This window comes from Myiozetetes cayanensis, unplaced genomic scaffold (genome assembly GCF_022539395.1).
Source record: "Myiozetetes cayanensis isolate MyiCay16 unplaced genomic scaffold, myiCay2020 scf1, whole genome shotgun sequence".
NCBI classification, from domain to species: Eukaryota; Metazoa; Chordata; class Aves; order Passeriformes; family Tyrannidae; genus Myiozetetes; species Myiozetetes cayanensis.
In genome coordinates, this window is record NW_026086604.1 from 34,696,055 (window position 1) to 34,714,777 (window position 18,723).

Consider the following 18,723-nt stretch of genomic DNA (forward strand, 5'->3'; position numbering starts at 1 on the left):
GTAATGAGAGGCTGTCATTAACCTTACATGACAGTCTCCACAATGACACACACTAAAGCAAGAACAAAGAGCAGAACTCAGTAAAAAGGCACCTACTTCTCATTTAACCCCGAAATTGTCAGACACCATTATTGCTAATGGAGGCTGGCGGTCCTGGGGTTAATTTCCATCTCAGTGCTCTGCTTGTTCTCTTTTTGAAATGTACTCCTCATATGGTTAAGGAAGCAGTTTTATCAAGGCTATTGGGAAGGCAATGCATTATTTATCATAACACACTGAGATGTAAGAACAGAGAGGGTCTCCTGGAGGAATGAACAAACAGACATATTTCATGAACTCTTCTGACGGTCTGAAAAACTCCACATTTCTGAGCTCAGTCTCTGATATTTAAGGTTATCATTGCCTAAGTGTGTGACATTTCTCTCATCTGCATTTCCTGCCAGGTTTCTGTCAAGCTTAAAATCACAAGACTGTTTTTCCTGGTGACCTTGTCACAGTCACCTGGCTTTATAATCACAGGGAAATCCCACAGAGAAAGTTAATCGGTCGCCTGACTTTTAGTTGAACAGCAGATGTAGGGTGAGACAGCATTTACAATTTCAGGAAATAAAAGGTCATCTGAATATAAAATCTCTGTCTCAGGTGCAATGATATGGGTTACAGTTCTCCAGCAAGTTATGGAGATCTCGTAATAGAGCTGATTGCCACCTCAGCTAGCCAAGGAATACATCTATTTTCATGGTGACCTACGGGCTTAGCCTAGGACAGGGGGCTCTGGGAATAATTGCAAGCACTTGTTCAGATGCTTCGGCATATTAAGGGCAAACGATAGAAGTGAAAGTGAAGATTATATCTCACTGCAGGAGACTCAGAGACGGTACAGCTGGGCGTGAGCTCACAGGAGTCACAAGGTTTGGGAACAGCTCGAGCCAATGAGAAAATAGGACATCAGGTGGTGGGTAGCAGCAGTACAAGGATGCTCAGAGCCACTTGGGGGGAGGGGATGCCATCTCTGTGGAGAAGCTCTCTATAAATAGCATACAAAAAGCAAATCACTTTCTTTCCACACAAAAAAGCAAATGCAGCAGCACGAAGCCAGCCTTCCAGAGACACTGGCTGGGAGAGTGAAAAAGAAACTGTATGAACAAAAGATTAATACTTGCATGGAAAAAGTGGAAGGTAAAAACTGTCATTAGGAGACAAACTATGCAAGAAGTGAGTCCAAGCCAGACTGTATTTTTAATTCTGATGGTGAATCAACAATCACTGAATGCTTACAAGGCTGTTCACTACTAGAAAAAGTAGAATATGTTGTACTAGCGCATTTCAGCTTATTGATTGCTTTTCCAAATTTATTGTGGTGGTCCTTTGCAGAGTTGGATGCCAACTTCATGTGCTATCTTTTCTGCTCTCTCACTGGAGAGTGTTATCCTCCCGAGCCACCCACAGGGGAGTCTGGTGTACAATTAAATGTCTTGTTGCCATTAAATAAAACCTCTTTTGCTATCTAGCCATCCAGAATTCATTTTCCATTAACAGATGCATGATCAAACCATTGTTTTACAGCTACTCTCAAAGAGCTACTGAAAGGAAGACAAAATACACGTGAAACTCAGTTGTGCTTTGAAATGACAAAAATGCCAGTGAAGCGTTTTTCCTTCTTTACTCAGCCTGTCATACAGCTACAGCTATTAGCATTCAGTGAGTAGTGGAACTACACAACCCACTTGGCCCATCTCTTTATCATGGATTAAGGCTAACCAGCTAGTGCTCCTCCCCAAGAGATCTTCTTTCTCAGTTAGCACAGGACTCCATTCATTAATTTCTTCAGTAATTGTGCATGTCAAACCTCTAAGGATGACTGAAGCATTTGTGCTGCAGTACCATCAATATATGGATTGTACACTGCTCTCTGGCTTTCCATCTCTCTCCTTCTCTGCCTCCAGCCCTTACCCACCTCCATCCACTCCTTCTTGTTGTTCACTTAACCCTTAGTCTAAAAAATTCTTGGCTTTAGTTCAAGGCAGAGTAATAGGAAAGTCTACCTTTATCATCTGAGTTTAAATAGACTGGCATGATCTCTAATAATGATTGTAAAACTATATTTTAGGAACTACTGATGGCAGCCTTAAGAAGTATGACTGCTTCTCCTAGCACATACAATGAGAATGAAGTCAAATTGCCCCTGATAAGGATTTGCTAGGCTAAGACTGGTGGAGATACCTCTGCTTAGTTCAGGCTCTGGCCATATGCCTATGGACAAAAGGAGATGGATGTAGTTTGAAAGACAGTAATTTCTTGCTAGTTTTTCTGAATATTTTATGCACTAACCTTACGGTAGACAAAAATTATTTGTGAATGTAGAAATGCCATTGCTCCTAAGGAAATCATCAAATGGAGCACATGCATAATATTCCAATGACTTTTATTCCTGTGGAGAATTTGAAGAGTCTGTGTTATCAAGATCCCCCAGGACAACAAAAAAAGGTTTGATATATCTTTCCTTAAAGGGAATTTTAAAAGGGTTCTTTAACTCTAATTAGCAAATCTACTTGGGAATTCTCAGAAATAGTATTCCATACTCAAAGATGAAGATTACAGAATAATTTTTAAAAAAACCCCAAAGTTGATTTCCTGTTTTAAGAGCAAAATTCAGACTGTGTTAACATAGAGTGAGTTCCCTCAACACATCCAACCTTTAACCTTTTATGAACAGGTCATCACATTTACCTGTAAGAACTATTTCCTTACAAATTCAATTATTTATGGGCCCATTGTCCTTGTGAGGTTATATGAACCTATTACATTTTCATTTAATATTATACTTGGCAATTAAATGCCTATACTATTAACTACAAAAATTTCTCTTCATTTTCTTTTTCTGAAGCTGAGACTAGTTGCTCTTTCACTTCACTATTTTGTCAGCTACCCTATTTTGTATAACTTTTCAAGAGATACATATACTGTGTAAGATTCCTCCTGTATTATGATATTAAGGAAAGATCACCTTTATATAAATAGTGAAACTGTACTGCACTGCACTCACTTAACATTTTCTAAATCTACAGTCCATTTGCTACAAAGCCAGGAAGATAATAATAGAGTGGTTTGGGTTGGAAGGGACCTTAAAAATCATCTAGTTACAACCCCCCTGACATGGGCAGGGACTCATCAGACTAGACCAGGTTGCTCAATAATATCTAATACTGTACTCTAACTGGAAAACAAATGAGGAATACTAATAGAATTATTTTTATCACTTGCCCAAGTCACTGTTACATGCCCAGCCTTGGACCCACAGATCTATTATGTAGATCACCGTGTATGAAATAGATGTGAATGAAAGATTTACAGTACAACCCTGTATTGCTGCTTTCAAAGAAAGAGAAAAATTAAAAAGGAGGGGAAAAAAAAAGAAACAATCATCAACCTGAATTGATGAAATATCTGCTATCCCAGAAAAAAAGGAATCTGCAATCTTTGGAATATAGAACCACATGAAATGGTTCGTATTCTAATCGGGAGAGGGTTCATTCTACATCCTTGTCATATGCTGGTAAGTTGTGCAAGTATAATGTTCTGCCTTTAAATTAGCTGCAAACACTATTACAGTCAGACTAAACTACATTTAATCAGATGCCTGATGAATTATGAATGGGACTACCAAGCAATTGGACCATTAAGCCTTAGATGAGTGTATAACTGCCCCAGATGTTTCACCTAGGGTAAACTCAAGTATTTGTATTTGAACTTTCTAAAAGTTGAAAGACTTAAAAACTAAAATTTTTTAATAGCTTGAGAGACCCCAGGACTGAAAATTTTCTTGCATAAAGCTAAAACAGGAATTGAAGATTTGAAACATGAAAAAAAAAAAAAAGGTGATATATGAAAAAATACACATAATCTCTGACAGAAATAACTTCACTACAATCTGAATAACAGAGTTGCAATGAATTAAGTGAAGCAGGTAGCCACCTGAGCCAGAAGTTTCCTCAGACCACATTTATTAAGGAACATAAATGTTCCTTAGACCACATTTCCACATAAAACTATGAAAAATAGCATCAATTTTGAGCCAGGAAGTTCTAAGACAAGACAATAAAACAGCACAGGGATCCTGCCAGGCACTATTAAAAGATTAGTAAAATAACTCTGTCACTAAAATCATGTGATTTTCATTATCAAAAGAGCTGGCAGCATTCAGTATTCTCAAAGTCAGAGGTAAAATGCCTGATTGACAATGGAAAATTCTGACCTACCACTGTGGTGAACAATGACTGCAATGGGAAGAAACTGATCTCACCATCCCAGTGTCAGGGCAGCGTTTCATGAAAGGCTAGTGTAAGCAGCCTAGAGTCTAAGCTGTATTTCTGTCATTACTCTCACGGCCCACAAAGGACTATTAGCTTTTTATAGCAAGGAGCTACCAGCAGTATTTCTGCTGCATTCAGTTTCTCAGTCTGTGTTGACATAGGGAAGACAGACCTGCATAAGACCTAAGTACACCGAGCTAGGCAAGTCAGTATGGCAGAACTTATTGCCTCTTATGGTCCTAATATATAAGATTCAGACATGCAAATATAAAATAATTAGATGCTGTAGGAGTGCCTGAATTCAAGGCTGTGACGAGGGAAAAACAGGCAGGAGCCCCAGCAATTGACTGGAGAGGAGCTGTGCCTTACTATTAATGAATTCTTTATACTACTACTGGACATTTGTCCTGGAGGAGGAACTTACTGGAGAATTCTTTTATAAATCATATCACTGCAACTGTCCTGGTTCCCACAAGCTATGCTGAAAGCCCTAGAGGAAGGCATCACATCCCCCTTTCACTCTCCATGTGCCTCCTTGTTAGCCCGTCAGTGACTTGTTTCCTTCTTACACAGAGGTCTGCAACATTACACTCCCTTTCCAAACACTTGCTGTGTTTGCAACAGCTCATTGCAGTTTCTCTCAGCATAGTCAGGTGTGTTCTGACTCTTCTGATTCTCAGGAAAGCTCCCTCCGGCTGCACCCTCTCACCGTGCATCAAGGAGGAGGAGACTTTTCATGCCAGTGGCACCTCAGTCAGCAGGACCTGCTGACAATTCTTGGCTCACTGCTATGCTAAAGTCAAGAGTAACAAATAGCTTCTCTTGAGGAGCTATGCCTCTAGCCCAGTAGCAGCCCACAAGGACACTGATACTCCCTGCTCTTTGTGTTGGGAACTCTGTGGGCTGCAGGAATACCTACAGCAACACAAGCCTGCATGAAATTTTTCAGCTCTAGGTAAAAAATCAACAAGCTGATCTGTTGAACTCTGTGGACATTTCATAGGAAATATGCTCTCTGGTGTTGCCTGCCAGATAAAGGTTTTAGCGCATTGTGATCTTTTAGTTACCAAAAGCAGTGGTCTCTATCACAGCTGAAGTATACAGCTGGAAAATATCACAAAGTGATGAAGAATCAGATGGAGGCTAATAAAATGTTCTAAGAATTTCTACATTGCACATACAGGATACAAATGTGTTTGAATTATCAGGGCTCAAGAAGGGGCCCACAGCCTCCTCCTCTGGCATACCACAGAACTAGATAGCTTATTTGTGCCCAGAGTTTTTCCTTTCTAAGAACGATAAAATGCTACAAGGAATCATTCGGTTTCCAATAAATGATGGGGCTTCCAAAGGCAGGTAAGCATCATTTTCTGCTCATGCTCATGTTTCTGATGGAGGTCACTGTCCTCTGTGCTTCGACAACTCTGAAGTCCTGTTGTGGAGTCGCAGGCTGTGCTGGGATAGGTGTCTCTCATCATGAAATCAAGAGAAATACAAAACATGCCTTCTAGAAATCAAGACCAAATCATTGCAGTGGTCAGAGGAAAAATCTCTCTCCCACTTGTTTTGATAACTGTCTTTCAGTCACTAACACTTCCTTTCACTGGCAGATATCTCATTTCTGTTCTGGACACCTACTCATACTGTACTTTCGTTACTAAAGTACTGGTTCTTTATTGATGATATTTACACATCTTCCTGCTCAGGACCACCTCCTGAGAGATGGAGAGGCCCATCCAAGTAGTGACACACCGCACCAGTTGAACAAATCTGTGGCTGTGCTAGTGAAGTACTGTCCACAATTGTTCATATCCTGAGGAAGGCGTGAATGGTTGTGTTGTATTTCCTGTCCAGTCACAAAGAGCAAAGTAACCCTGTACCATCTCAAGATCATAGGTGTGAGCTGCTAAATCTATTCTCTTAAACCTAATGACAATTCACATGTTGAAGTAGTGAGTTATCAGCAGTTCCAATTGCTTTGAAAAAGAGAGCCAGTGTGCTACTTCAACTCTGTCGCTATTTCATAAAAGACTCTAACAATTAGGCAAACAAAGCCTGATCTCTTTGCCAAAAGCCATCTAGTACTGCAGAATAAATGCTGGGACCACAAAGGACCAACAGAGTTTTCAGAAATTTATTTTGCCTCAGGCTTCTTGTAGGAATCTTCTCAATTCAGTACCCTTCCTTCCCTCTTCACCTGACCAGAAAAATCATTCAGAGGATGAGTGTTCAAGGTAATACAGGAATACAGACACCAAAACCAGAATTGGAGTGTTGACACTAAATAATTGCTCTCCAGAAAGGCTCCGCTCAGTTTCATTTTCCCTCATGGGAAAGAGATTTGACTTTGACATTGCATCAGATCTGCCTCTGTGCATCCTCCACAGCCTTCACAAGCCTCCACAGGCCTGAAAGGCTGAGCCCTGGAAGAGTCAGAAAGCTGACATACTGCTCCCCAGACTACCCTTCACAGGGGCTCAGTCCAGCACCCGCTTTCAGAGTTCAGCTAATTTACTCCCAGTTGACTTGCATATAGCAAAGAGTTACCTCTGGGTTCTTTTAAGAAGTGGTACAAGAATGGTGCACACACACCTGCCTGTGTGAAAAGCCCAGGGGCTAGAATGCTGATTCATCACAGGCAAAAGCTGGTCTAAGGGGACAGGACCCATTTCTCAGAAGTTCTCCTAAACTTTGCAGCAGTGAAAGGTAAGAAAGCATTTACCAAAATCATCTTGTTTAAGCTCTGTCATCATTCAGCAGTGAATGTAAAATGCACTGTGACACTCTCTGGCAAGACAAACTCCCTGAGCTCTACTGTATAACTGATTTTGCTTCAAACTGGTTTCTTGGATTACAAGTAGAAATTTTTCTCATGTAAAGAGATAAAGGCAATCTTTCTTTTTAGTAGCTAAACAAATTCTTAGCACACGCAAGAAGGTCTGGTACCCTCATTCCTCAACTTTTATTGTATGTTTGTATGTTCCTTTCTGCCAGTAAAGCCCTGTAAAGAGAAGACGGTTGTAATCAGATCATTGGCTAAAACAACTGATCAATAGCAACTGCATATGCTGCAAAGAGCCTTTAATGGCACTTAATCCCCATTAGGCTGAGCTGGAGGAAGTTGAAGGGGAAACTGCATCACGTTTCAACCATTTATAGCAGCATCCTGGTACTTGAGCAGCTTTCAGGGAATGGGAGCATTTGTTCTGAGGTGCTCTGGGACAATCATCAATAGGATAGGAAACTATTGCATCATTATTATCCAGGAAATGCTTTGGGGACTCTCCAGGAAATGGACTCCAAGGGTTATAATTTTTTAACAAGAGTTTACATTGGGTCAACCAGCAAAGAAGTATCATGTGAAGATTTTTACCCATTGGTAATTAAACATGTCTTGGGATGTATTTGACACTATTTATAAAATCAAAAAGGCCAGTTTTAATAATGTAAGCCACCATGCTATCTTTAGGAACATCTCCTTCCAAATAAACATTATTCATCCTCCTAACGTGTTATAATGCAGCTACATAATGATAGAAGTTTCAACATATTTTTGTTTGCTTCCTCACAAAACCAAACAAAAAATCCACACCAAGTTTTACAGTACACCTGTGGGTAGCTAGAGAACATATTTTTTTGTGTCCCATGCCACTCCTCTGTGCTGAAACAACTCTACATGCCCACCTTTTCAGCCTACACATTTTGTTTTGCAAAGAGAAACGACCAACACTAAAGATAAGGACCTAAAATCTGTATCACCCATTCCACAGACACTAGGTGTTATCACAGGATTCAACATGAATTCATAATGAATCCAGTGTTTAGTTTACATGGTGATCTATCTCACTGACTCTGAGAAACATAAAGCCTTTGAAAACCAAATTAAGTTGCAAGCCACTTAACCTGAACTGTCTGCTGTGGGCAGTAGCCCCTGGGAATGATCAGTTTTGATTCCAGTTGCATTTAATATGGTAAGTGGGAGAAGCTAGATAAGCTTGTCAGGGCTGTGACTGAGATAAAATGTTGAAGAAACTCTGCTCCACAGGCCAGGGTTCCGTGCATCTCTTCCCCCTACGTATACTTGGTATGTATGGAGAGAAACTCAGCAAAGCCTATTTCACTGATGAGATCTAGAGCTGTACTAATTGCAGAGAGAGAGAATTTTTAGGAGCAAGTGGACTCTGAGAACATCTCTGAGTCTTTTGGTGGCTGGGGTAAGTCTAGTGTTAAATGATATCTTTTATAAAATGGCACCTCTAATGCAGGAGCGTTGAGTATTGCTTAAAAATGACAGTATTGAAATAGCAGCTGACTCTCTTGTTCTCAGAGGTCTGAGTTTTGCTCATCTTCAGTGTCTAGAAGAGTGCAGGATATAAAGAGTCAGCTCTGCATCAGTGCAACTCAGCTGGCACTACAGGCGGGAAATCACAGCTGATTGAGCTTACCTTAACTATCATCTATGCTCAAGAGGCCCCACCACTTTCCTGTGAATTGATTTTGCAGCTGGTAGGTTATTTCACTTCACATCTCCAACCAACTTAGAGATATCATCAAACAGGTATCAGCTTTAAGAAGAACGTACATGCTTCTGGTTTCCTTAACAGTTTACAGAAAAGGGCCTAAGACCAGAAAAAATAGCCAGTTCTGTGTTTACTTTTTAGGCATAAAGATGTTAAGTCAGTCTGTGGTGTCAAAGGGTTATATGGTCTGTTAGTGAAATTTGGCCATTGTATCGTGTTTTTCAGACCAATTACACAAATGTGATGCTTAAAAAAAAAGGGACTCCAGAGAGCCATCACTCTAGAGCAACTCTTGTGAAGTCATACAGTTCATTCTTCTGAACTTTCAATTCCTATTAAAGTCTTATAAAGTCAAGGAAAGTACTTTCCAGTGGGCACTCACTACAATGCAGATGAGAAGCACATCCTTTATTGAGCACATTGGCTTTCTTCAGAAACTGAATGATTCAGAAACTGAAGATCTCAGTGCTGCTAAAGCTTATACTGGCAGTTTTACCAGTAAGACTAAATATAGAATTCTGTTGAACTGAGCCTTATTCTTAAGGCTTCTTGTGTGTCATTTAAGCTTCTGATGGCTAAATAAAAGCTGCAGTAATATAAAGAGATTACAGAAAAGCACCAGCCACTGGAACCAAAGAAGTTATCCCATGGTGATGTTTTGCAATTTGCTTCATAGCTGCCTCATGAAGTTCTCTGCCTTCCAAAAGTAATATGTAATTTGTATTCCAGACACATGCTTTCTACTAGCAAATGGGAATAAAGTATAGCAAAATTCTTCAAGAATGCAGATTTTTTTTTTTTAGTGTTTTTCTATTTTGAATCTTCAAAATGACATGTGCTTTGTCAGAGACTTAGGAATCTGGAAGGAGGTTTGCACAGGAGAATGAAATCGTATCTTTGATCCTTCTGTATTCTATCCTCTTCAAAATAAGTACTTGTGCTTGCCTTCTTGCAAAAATCAGTACAATGCCAACTCACTTTTTGACAGTTTTATATAACATCCTGCATTGTGGAAATATTTTGAAAAGTTTATTTTGGTGTTGTATTTCTATTAGGCTAATCAAAACAGTTAGGCATTTTAATAAACATGACTGAATAAAAACACACATCTGTCTGAAAACACCAGTGATCCGCAGTACTGTCTGCAGTTTCACATACCAGGAATTGAAGACAGTTGATAGAGTAATCCTCCAAAAGATAAAAAATAGAAAAAGCCTTTTCAGATAAATAACATATTCCCAATTGTTCAAGCTATTCATGTTAGGGGCTTTATTTGTTTAAATGACATCCTCTGTAGTGTGTGTAGAAGGGATGACTGGAGTCTGTAACAGTATAAAGATACAAACTCCAGTCTTCTAGGCTCAGCTTGAGCTCCTGAGAGTAAGAAATGTCTCTAAAAGCTGGGCTGCAAGGTTGCCTGGTGCTCTTGCAGAGACTGAGACCAGGAAGACAAGCTACCTGTCCACAGGTGGTGAGCACTGTTGAGGATCTGTGTGGCATCAGAGGTGAGGACAGAGGCCTCCTGGATCTTATTCTGAGTTGTCACAAAGCTCCAACCCTACCTCAGTGGTATGACCAGAGCTGGTGATGCATGGCATCACATGGCAGCACTGAGGGAAGCGCCAGGGGTGCCAGTGTGGAACAGAGGTCCCTTTGCTGGACTGATCAGAAGTCCAGGAAGTTTTGCAACTCACTGGGGGCTTGGATGTGGGACACTGTGGAGGCTTCTCTGGTCCTTGTGCTAGAAGCTCCACTGCTCTTGTACATAGGCACCTACAGCACTGTCAGATGAGGTCTGGATCATGCCAAGAGGGCTCTGGGGAGAGGGTCAAGGATAAAGAGATCCTTTTTTGTGCCCTTTGACCTGCTGTAGAAGGAGAACTCAGGGAGGAGTGGATAGATTCCACAATTCTGTGCATCAACAAATGTTTGCTGAGCTGGGGTTGAAAACACAGATTTCAATTTTAGGACACTGGGATCGTCTTTGAAGATCAAGAACTGCCAGGAAAAGACAGGATCGACCTGACCAAGTAGGGAATCTTTGCCAACAAGCTGGCCAACTAGTTGAAGAGAGCTTTAAAGTGAGAGTGAAGAGGATCATGGTGATGTCGTCCCCTGGAAGAGGTGGACTAGTTTGATAAGCAAAGGATGCAGAATGATGTGGAGAAGACTTCTAATCATCAAAACAGGGCCGAAGGGAGTCCACCCTAAGTACACACAGGTAAGGAAGTAACTACAGGGTATGGAGGAAATTCTCATACCTCTTTTTGGGAGATCAGCATGGCTGAGTGTCTCTCTAGAGTGCTGGTAAACTAACACATGCAGGATGAGGAACAAACAGGGAGATTTAGAGGTCTGTGAGCAATTGTAGGATTATACAGGATTACATAGATCTCACTGGAATCATGGAGACGTGGTGAGACAGCTCATATTATTGGAATGATGCTGTGACTGAATAAAGGCCTTTTGGGAAGGACATGCCAGGATGGTGAGGAGTGGAGTTGCCTTGTGCATGGGAGAGGAACAGGAAATCATTAAACTCTGCCTTGGGATGGATGAGGAGCCAGCTGAGAGCTTATGAATTTAGATTAGCAGGCAAATCAACATGGGCAACGTTCTCGTGGCTGTTTGTTACAGAGCCATGATCAAGAAGGAGTATTATGTGAGTGTTTCTTCAGAAAAGTGCTTCATATTTGCAGGCCCTGGTCCTCATGGGAGACTAACCAATTCAGTATCTGCTAAAAAGATAACACAGCAGGGCATAAGCAATATAGAAGGTTTCTGGAGTGTGTTGATAGTAACTTCTTGACACAGGTGATCAAGAAGCCAGTGATGAGGTGTGATCTGCTGAACCTCATAATTACAAGCAGGGAAGAGCTGGTGGGTGATGTGAAGGTCAGGGACAGCTTTCGTTGCTGTGACTGTGGGATGATGGAGTTCAGGATACTGCAAAAACAATTGGAGGGAGGTACCAGAGCAAAATGGGGGCCTACCGTCTGGAAAGTAGGTCTGCAAAGAAAGGCCTTGGAATCCAGGTGGACAACAAGCTGACCATGAGCCAGCAAAGCACCCACGTAGAAAAGGCAGTCAACAGCATCGTGGGCTGCATTAGGGAGGGCTTTGCCAGCATGGTAAGGGAAGTTATTCTTCCTGTCTGCTCAGCACTGATGAAACCACATCTGCCACACTGGGTCCAGTTCTGGGCTCCCCAGCACAAAAGTGACATGGATATAATGAAGAGACTTCAGACAAGGGCTACAGAAATTTATAAGAAAATGCAGCATCTGACATACAAGGAGAGCCTGAAGAAAGGAAGTCTTAGCAGGGGGATCCTAACAATGTGTAAAAGGCCTGATGAAAGGACAAAAGAGGATTAAGCCAAACTCTTCTCAGTGGTACGCAGCGAAGAGACGAGACAACAAGCATAAATTTTAAAAATAAAAACCAAGCTTTTTTTTGGCCACAAGAGTGGTCAAACAGTAGTACAGGTTGCCCAGACAAGTCATAGAGTCCTCATCCTTGGAGATATCCAAAACCCATCTTTGCCATGTTGTAAGAAAACTGGTACAGCTGACCCTGCTTTGAAAAGGGGGGCTGGCCTGTAAAGTCTCCACAGTGCAGTCCAACAAGTCATTCTTTGAGTCATTAGTGTGATGGTCATTAGCCACTTTTTGTCTTTTGGGAGGAAATGTTACAGGGACTGTAACTGTACTGTAGTCACACCTAAACTGACAGACCCAGGAACTCTTCTAGGATCCCAGTTCTGTGTGCATACCCTGGCAAAGGCTTGCGTAAGGAAATGCTCCTGCATTCTCTGCCTTGATTTCTGCTGGAAGGGAGCCACACTGCAGTACAGCCTGGTTCCTGTGAAGTAAATTCTCCCTTGAGCACCTATGATCTAATTTTTCTTCTAAATCAAGAAGTTTTTTAGAGGGTCTTGGTTTGCTTCCCCAGCCCAATATAATCCCCTTGAAAGTCCCAGGTGGAGGGGCAGAAAGAGAAAATTTCGATACAGCTCTTTTTTCATCCCACAGAGAATTTGACAAGGCTGAGAATCTAAGATGAGTCCAACACAGACAGAAAAGCACCAGACTGAAGTACACACAGCAAACAGAAAGCTGACAAGCTGTTGCATTTTGTAGCAGATGCAACTCTAACAGCGTATGTGGCTTCATTCCTGGATATAATGAGTTGCAAACACACACTGGGAATGCTGTTTTTGTTCAAAAAATAACTCGTCAGTTAATATACAATATGTGCACTGTATGAATGTGTGCTTCTATTCCCATAATGCAGTGAGAGATCACAGAGAGGAGCTGTCACACTTTGCTGGACTGATACTGATTATTTTGGCTGTTCATGTCATTGCTGTCTATTTGTCTACTGAAAAATACAGTTAAAAAGCTAATGTTCAGAAATCAAATTAAAGGATGTCTCCTCTACCTCAAGAAATACAGTTCCAGGCTTTTTAAAGGGATGGATATATTCTGCCTGAGTTCGAGCTGGTGGGATGTACTCACATTTTCTGTGCAACAGACTGGAGATGAAGTCATGTATGCACCAAAATGCAGAAAAATTGTTGAACTTCTGTGTACTCAAGCAAGGAAGCAGAAAGAAGAGGGAACAGTGACCACTCATATTGGGAGCTCTAGAATGGATTAAATGTCATCAAGAGGGTATATAGAAAGAAAAGTTCTTCCTTCAAGACAACACAAAAGCAAATTCACTAACGAAACATGAATGTGATAACAGGGCAAATAAACAGCACACTCGGGTAGATATCCAAGCACCTACGTAGTTCTGTTAATTTCATTACACAGCATTAACCTATGAATTACAAGCTCCACAAGCTTTGAAGACAAGATGTTCAAAGCAAATTTAGTTTCTAATATAGAGTACAATGAAATATGAAGGAAGAATTGCTATCAGAAAAAATGTTGGTGAGAAGAATGTCTGAGATATTAAGTATGTATACACTGGAATCAATATCAAAGAGGTAAGAAAATAGCAGATTAGTAAACTGAGAAAAGTGACTTCTTTTTTTTTCCTTCAGTTTGAGGGTCAAGAAGATCACAGGCTGAGCAGCAAGGCTCACTATGTTACAAGTATGTCCTCAGCTGCAGCCTCTATCTCAATGAATAAGAAAATTGTTTGAGGCACTAGCAGTAAAGGGAGACAAGCTGTGATCATAAACTTGTTTTCAGTGTTACCATTAGTGTTCAGATATTGAATTTTTTATTAGTTTTTGTAAGCTAATAATGACAGAATTAGGCTTGCAGTCTTTGACATAGGATGCCGTATTTCTGCTGCCACAACAAATTGCAGAATCATATGCCTGTTCAAGGTGCTGAAAGGATCAAAGTAAGTGCAACTTCCTTGACAGAAGCAACTTTCAAAATCAGCTTCTTAAGGATATACCTCCTACTGAGCCCTTTATTTCAACTACATTTTGCATGTAATTCTGCCAGCTGTCCCATTTTAGAGCTTGCTAGTGGACTCTGAATCAGATTAAGAGGTCTACCCAGTACAGATGAGAAAGATGGAAGAGGAAGAAACTAGGTAAACATTTAAATTCCTGGTCTAGGGCTACTAAAAGATACTGATAGGTCAATGAAAGAAGACAGTTGTGTTTTGCAGCCTAAAGTCTCTGCTGATTCTGAGAGAGGGAAAGGAATAATGGGCTTGATGTGATTGCAGAAGAGAATTTTTTTTTGAACTTGGAAAACTGTTGTTAAGAAGATAAAAAACCCACCACGCTATTGAGGAGTTTACAAGGTGAAGAACTCAAAGTTATGAAATACCTCAATCTATGTCCATGGATAACCTACAACCTGCACAGACACATGTACATTATTAGAGTATATTTAATTATACAACTTTATGTGATAAACACAGCCTATCACGTTCACCTGCAGTACTTCTGCCTCATGAAATTTACTGGACAGGTCATGCCCTAAGGATGCATCAAAGTGAAGGGGACAGTTATGCGAAGGACTCCCATCTCTGTCTGGTTTCTGAGACAGGGACATACGAGGTGAAACAGGATGAAAATTTCCAGAAGGAAAAATGTCTTCCTGATTAAGTCCCTTGACTATCATCTTGATCTCTGATTTTTTTCTCTGTCTAGATCATGGTTTTTCTGTGTGATACTGATCATAGCATTTGTGCAAACTCTTTCTCTGTGATCACTCCTGTTTCATTTTCTGAGTACCCAATCTGAAACAGCAGGAGTGTTGAACTCTAATAATTGTGAAAGTTTGATATGAACTGTGCTCTGAACACATAAAAGGCAGCAGAATGTACTGGAAAAACTAGGCTCTAGTCTTGAAAATTAGCCTCTAAAAATGAATTGATATAGGGCAATTTTGGCTTCAGTTGCAGCGCCTCTGTTGCCAATTTACAAAACTGAGACACCATCCTATTACTTGGCTGTTGTGTTGTATAAATAAATTCATTAATATCTACAAAAAAAGACACAGACATCAGGATCAGATAAAAGACCCTGAAAACGAAATACATTTGTGCTCAGTGTAGCCTTTGGATATTAAGCATTAAATGACATACAGGACCACTCACCAGAAGAGGATGAAGAAAAACTGTTGTGGATTATGTAGATTAATGACTTTATCATAGTACACGCACACATTTAGCAGACACAAGACTGTAAGGTACTTTAGCTCAGGTATTTCCTGACTGTCAAGCTTCACCAGTCTTTTCAAGTAAGATTTTCTTTTTTGTTTAGAGATATTTGTATATCTATAAATTTCTGAAGTTTCTACATGGGCAGTTAAGAGCCAGATATATAAACCCCCAGTACATGGATAAGCATTCGAATCTAAGCCCTTTGAATCTAGAAGGAGAAAAGAATATAAATAATTTTAAAATTCTATATTTTTTTTACTTTTTTTTTTTTTTTTTTTTTAAGTAAATCAAATTCCCAAATTACCGAGATTAAGGGGACATTTAAAAGAGAATTTTTTTAGATTATCAAATGTCAGCTACAGAAAACATGCCCTGGACATGCACAGTTTTTTAAGAGATTATGATCTTTTTTCGTGATACCCTTATCCAGCCTTCCATATCAGAAGAAGTGCTAGTCATGATACAAGAGTCTGTCTACTGTATAGTTCTAAAATATTTCCAAGACAAGGGGTCCAGAAAATAATACAGATTTGCTCTGCTCTATTCGCTTCTCCCTGAAGTCAGGTCAGAGCTTATTTTCAAAGCCTTAAATAGACTACACTAAAATTTATTCTTAAAATAAGTCTTATTTTTAGGTGCCCTTGGCCACTTCTGAATTTTCATGAAAGGAATGACGTATTCATATGCATGGGAACAGCAGATGTCTCAGCAGATACAGATCAGAAGTGCATGTCACTTCAGAAGGCATGCAAAATTCTCTTTTTTTAAACACAACTACCTAAACTTGGTGTGTTTGCATGTCTGCTGTATCATTAACATTTCTGTTAAAAGCAAATGTTTTTGAAAATGTGTAGTTAAACTGCACCAAGAGATGAAATGTGGACTTTGGGAATGGCATGACAACTACACAGCAACAAAGTGTTGAGCATTGTTTCACTACATCAGGACTGAAGAGATCAGACAAAAACAAGAGGGGCTACCACATCCTACCAGAGACCACTCAGAATAGATTTCCTTATATTTGGCCCTCAAGTAACATCACAGTAGCTAGGGAAAGGTTTCAGAGCTGTGATATAAATAAATAAACTGTGAACAAGACCCATTTTTCTCCATCTGAAAAGTAACTCCTCTCAAAAGGGCAACAAATCCTTGCCATTAGATCAAAACCCATATTTGATTAATAGAAAATAAATAAACAAACCAGCATTCTTGATCTGTTTTTCTCTTTTTTTGACTCATTTTTCTATTTACGCCTGACTCTTTTCTTTACAGAGCTTTTTACTTGATATTCTGTTTTCTCTGCTGAAGTTCAGGCATATACAGTACCTGTTTTATTAGTGTCACTTGGCTTTTCATTAGACAAGGAAAATGAGCCTCTACAGCATTCAAGGAAGAGACCAATAAAGATATATTACTGCCACTTCACTCAATAAGAGCAGATGGGTCATAATAGTATGTCTGATACCAGTGCATTTGTAGAGTAATTCTTTCTTATCAGGCAGTTAATGAAATGAATTTCTATCATAGCATCTTTAAAATATAATACTCTCACAACTGTCTTTAAAGACCTATTTTGAAGCAAATATGTTATCTATCAAAGTATTCATTAAAATTAGGTGCAGGCCTACAGGAAGAGAAAGATTGAATCATTGAGGCATCTGGGCCTCTTATTCCTCTAATGTGACCTCATTATATCATAATTTGTTATTGCAGAAATTTAATTTTCTGATGCCATGGAATTATTGAGGGTCTTCCCTTTTCCAGCATTTTTACTCTACCTAATTGTAAACTTCAAGATCATTTGGTATTTGATACTGGTTGGCTCCAAGATTGGATAGGAAACCAATAGCCTGTAAATGAGGAAGCACTTAATGAGGAAAACGTGATGACATCTATTGACTATATTCTGAGATAAAATAAATAAATAACACTTTCACTGGAGATGTCCTCAACTTCTCCTCAATGCATTTGTTAACTCTGTTCAGAGCAGATGCTTCTTTGCTTCAATATCAAGTAAAGAGGGAGGTTCAAGACTAACCATGGCCACGAGCCTACCAGCACTACCACTGAGCATCACTGATCCAAGGGTTATGGAGGAGAAATTCCTTTACATGTAAGCTTGACAGCTGGACTTTGAATATCACAGGACTGACATGACAAACATTCCAGTTAAGATACGCTCCCACAAGAATTCTTCATGCAATTCCAGGGTTCTTCACTTGGACACTCTTCCCTCCCAGTGAAATGTACTGGAAAAGCAAATTACTTTCATGGCACTCTATTAATCCTCCCCAGTTGAGGTATGACACTGGAAGACTTCAGAGTTTCCAGGAATGCATAACCGAAGTTCTACCAGCTATCAGTTCTTTTACGGCAGAAAATCTCAGGTAAACAATGTGATGATGCCTCCCTACAGAGAAGGATCTGTAAATTTTGGATACCCCACAGTTGTTGTATGTGGGACGCAAAAACAAAACACCTGTTAATACACACAGCTCCACATTCAAAGCTATTGCAAACTGGAGTAGAATAGTAAGTACATACCCTCAGTGAACAGTATTCCAATGTTCCTATAGTTTCCCACACCAGTCATAAAATGCACTTCAAGGCTTGATCAAGGTACAGCTTCTCCTCCTGCTCTGAAGTTTGAAAAACCTTGTGCAAGACCAAGTATTAAAGAACTTCCCCTTCAGATTTAAAACAAAGTAGCCTTAACTAAGCAATTTTTAAAAAAAGGAAAAAAAAAAAACCCAACAAAAAAACCCACAAACAAGCAAGTATGAGCAACTGAACTGAGTTCTCTACAGGTACAGCAATATGAAGAATGCATCCAAATTGCATGCAGCTTTGTCATGTACTAATTTACACATATACTTGTGAAGGCCAAAATGAAAAACATTAAGACAGTTCTAAATCAACACAGAGTGGGCTAGCATCAATATTCACATATAAAATTTGGCCACGGTATTCAGCTTCATTTTCTATGAATACATCAAATTTTAATTCTTTAGTGGGTAAATGAAACTACCTTTGTGATGGTGTTCCAGATTACAAAAGATCTTATAATACATTGTGATCTTACAATACAGAGGTTAGCACTTCATGACCTCAACCTACAGAATAATAATTTGGAATGTTCAATTGCTTTAATGTAAAGAAAACAATCTTTTGTTTTCTAGTCTGCAAGTGGAGTACAAGAATTCTAGATGTTAAAAAGAAAAGAACCCAAAAGACATCATATGCATGTA

General features: G+C 39.7%; 1 protein-coding gene and 1 long non-coding RNA gene across 3 annotated transcripts in view; one reads left to right on the plus strand and one right to left on the minus strand.

The window, feature by feature from the left end:
* LOC126647092 (aspartyl/asparaginyl beta-hydroxylase-like) overlaps positions 1-18,723 on the plus strand; it is a 724,697-nt gene that overhangs the window by 25,476 nt on the left and 680,498 nt on the right. The window lies entirely within an intron of this gene.
* Positions 1-18,723, minus strand: part of LOC126647196 (uncharacterized) — a 95,196-nt gene that overhangs the window by 19,046 nt on the left and 57,427 nt on the right. Inside the window, exon 1 of one of the 2 annotated variants that reach the window (XR_007630524.1) lies at positions 18,020-18,108. The exons of the other annotated variant lie outside the window; for it this stretch is intronic. This is a non-coding gene — a long non-coding RNA (uncharacterized LOC126647196). Of the gene's footprint in view, positions 1-18,019; positions 18,109-18,723 lie in introns of those variants that run through there. 2 annotated transcript variants of the gene reach the window in all.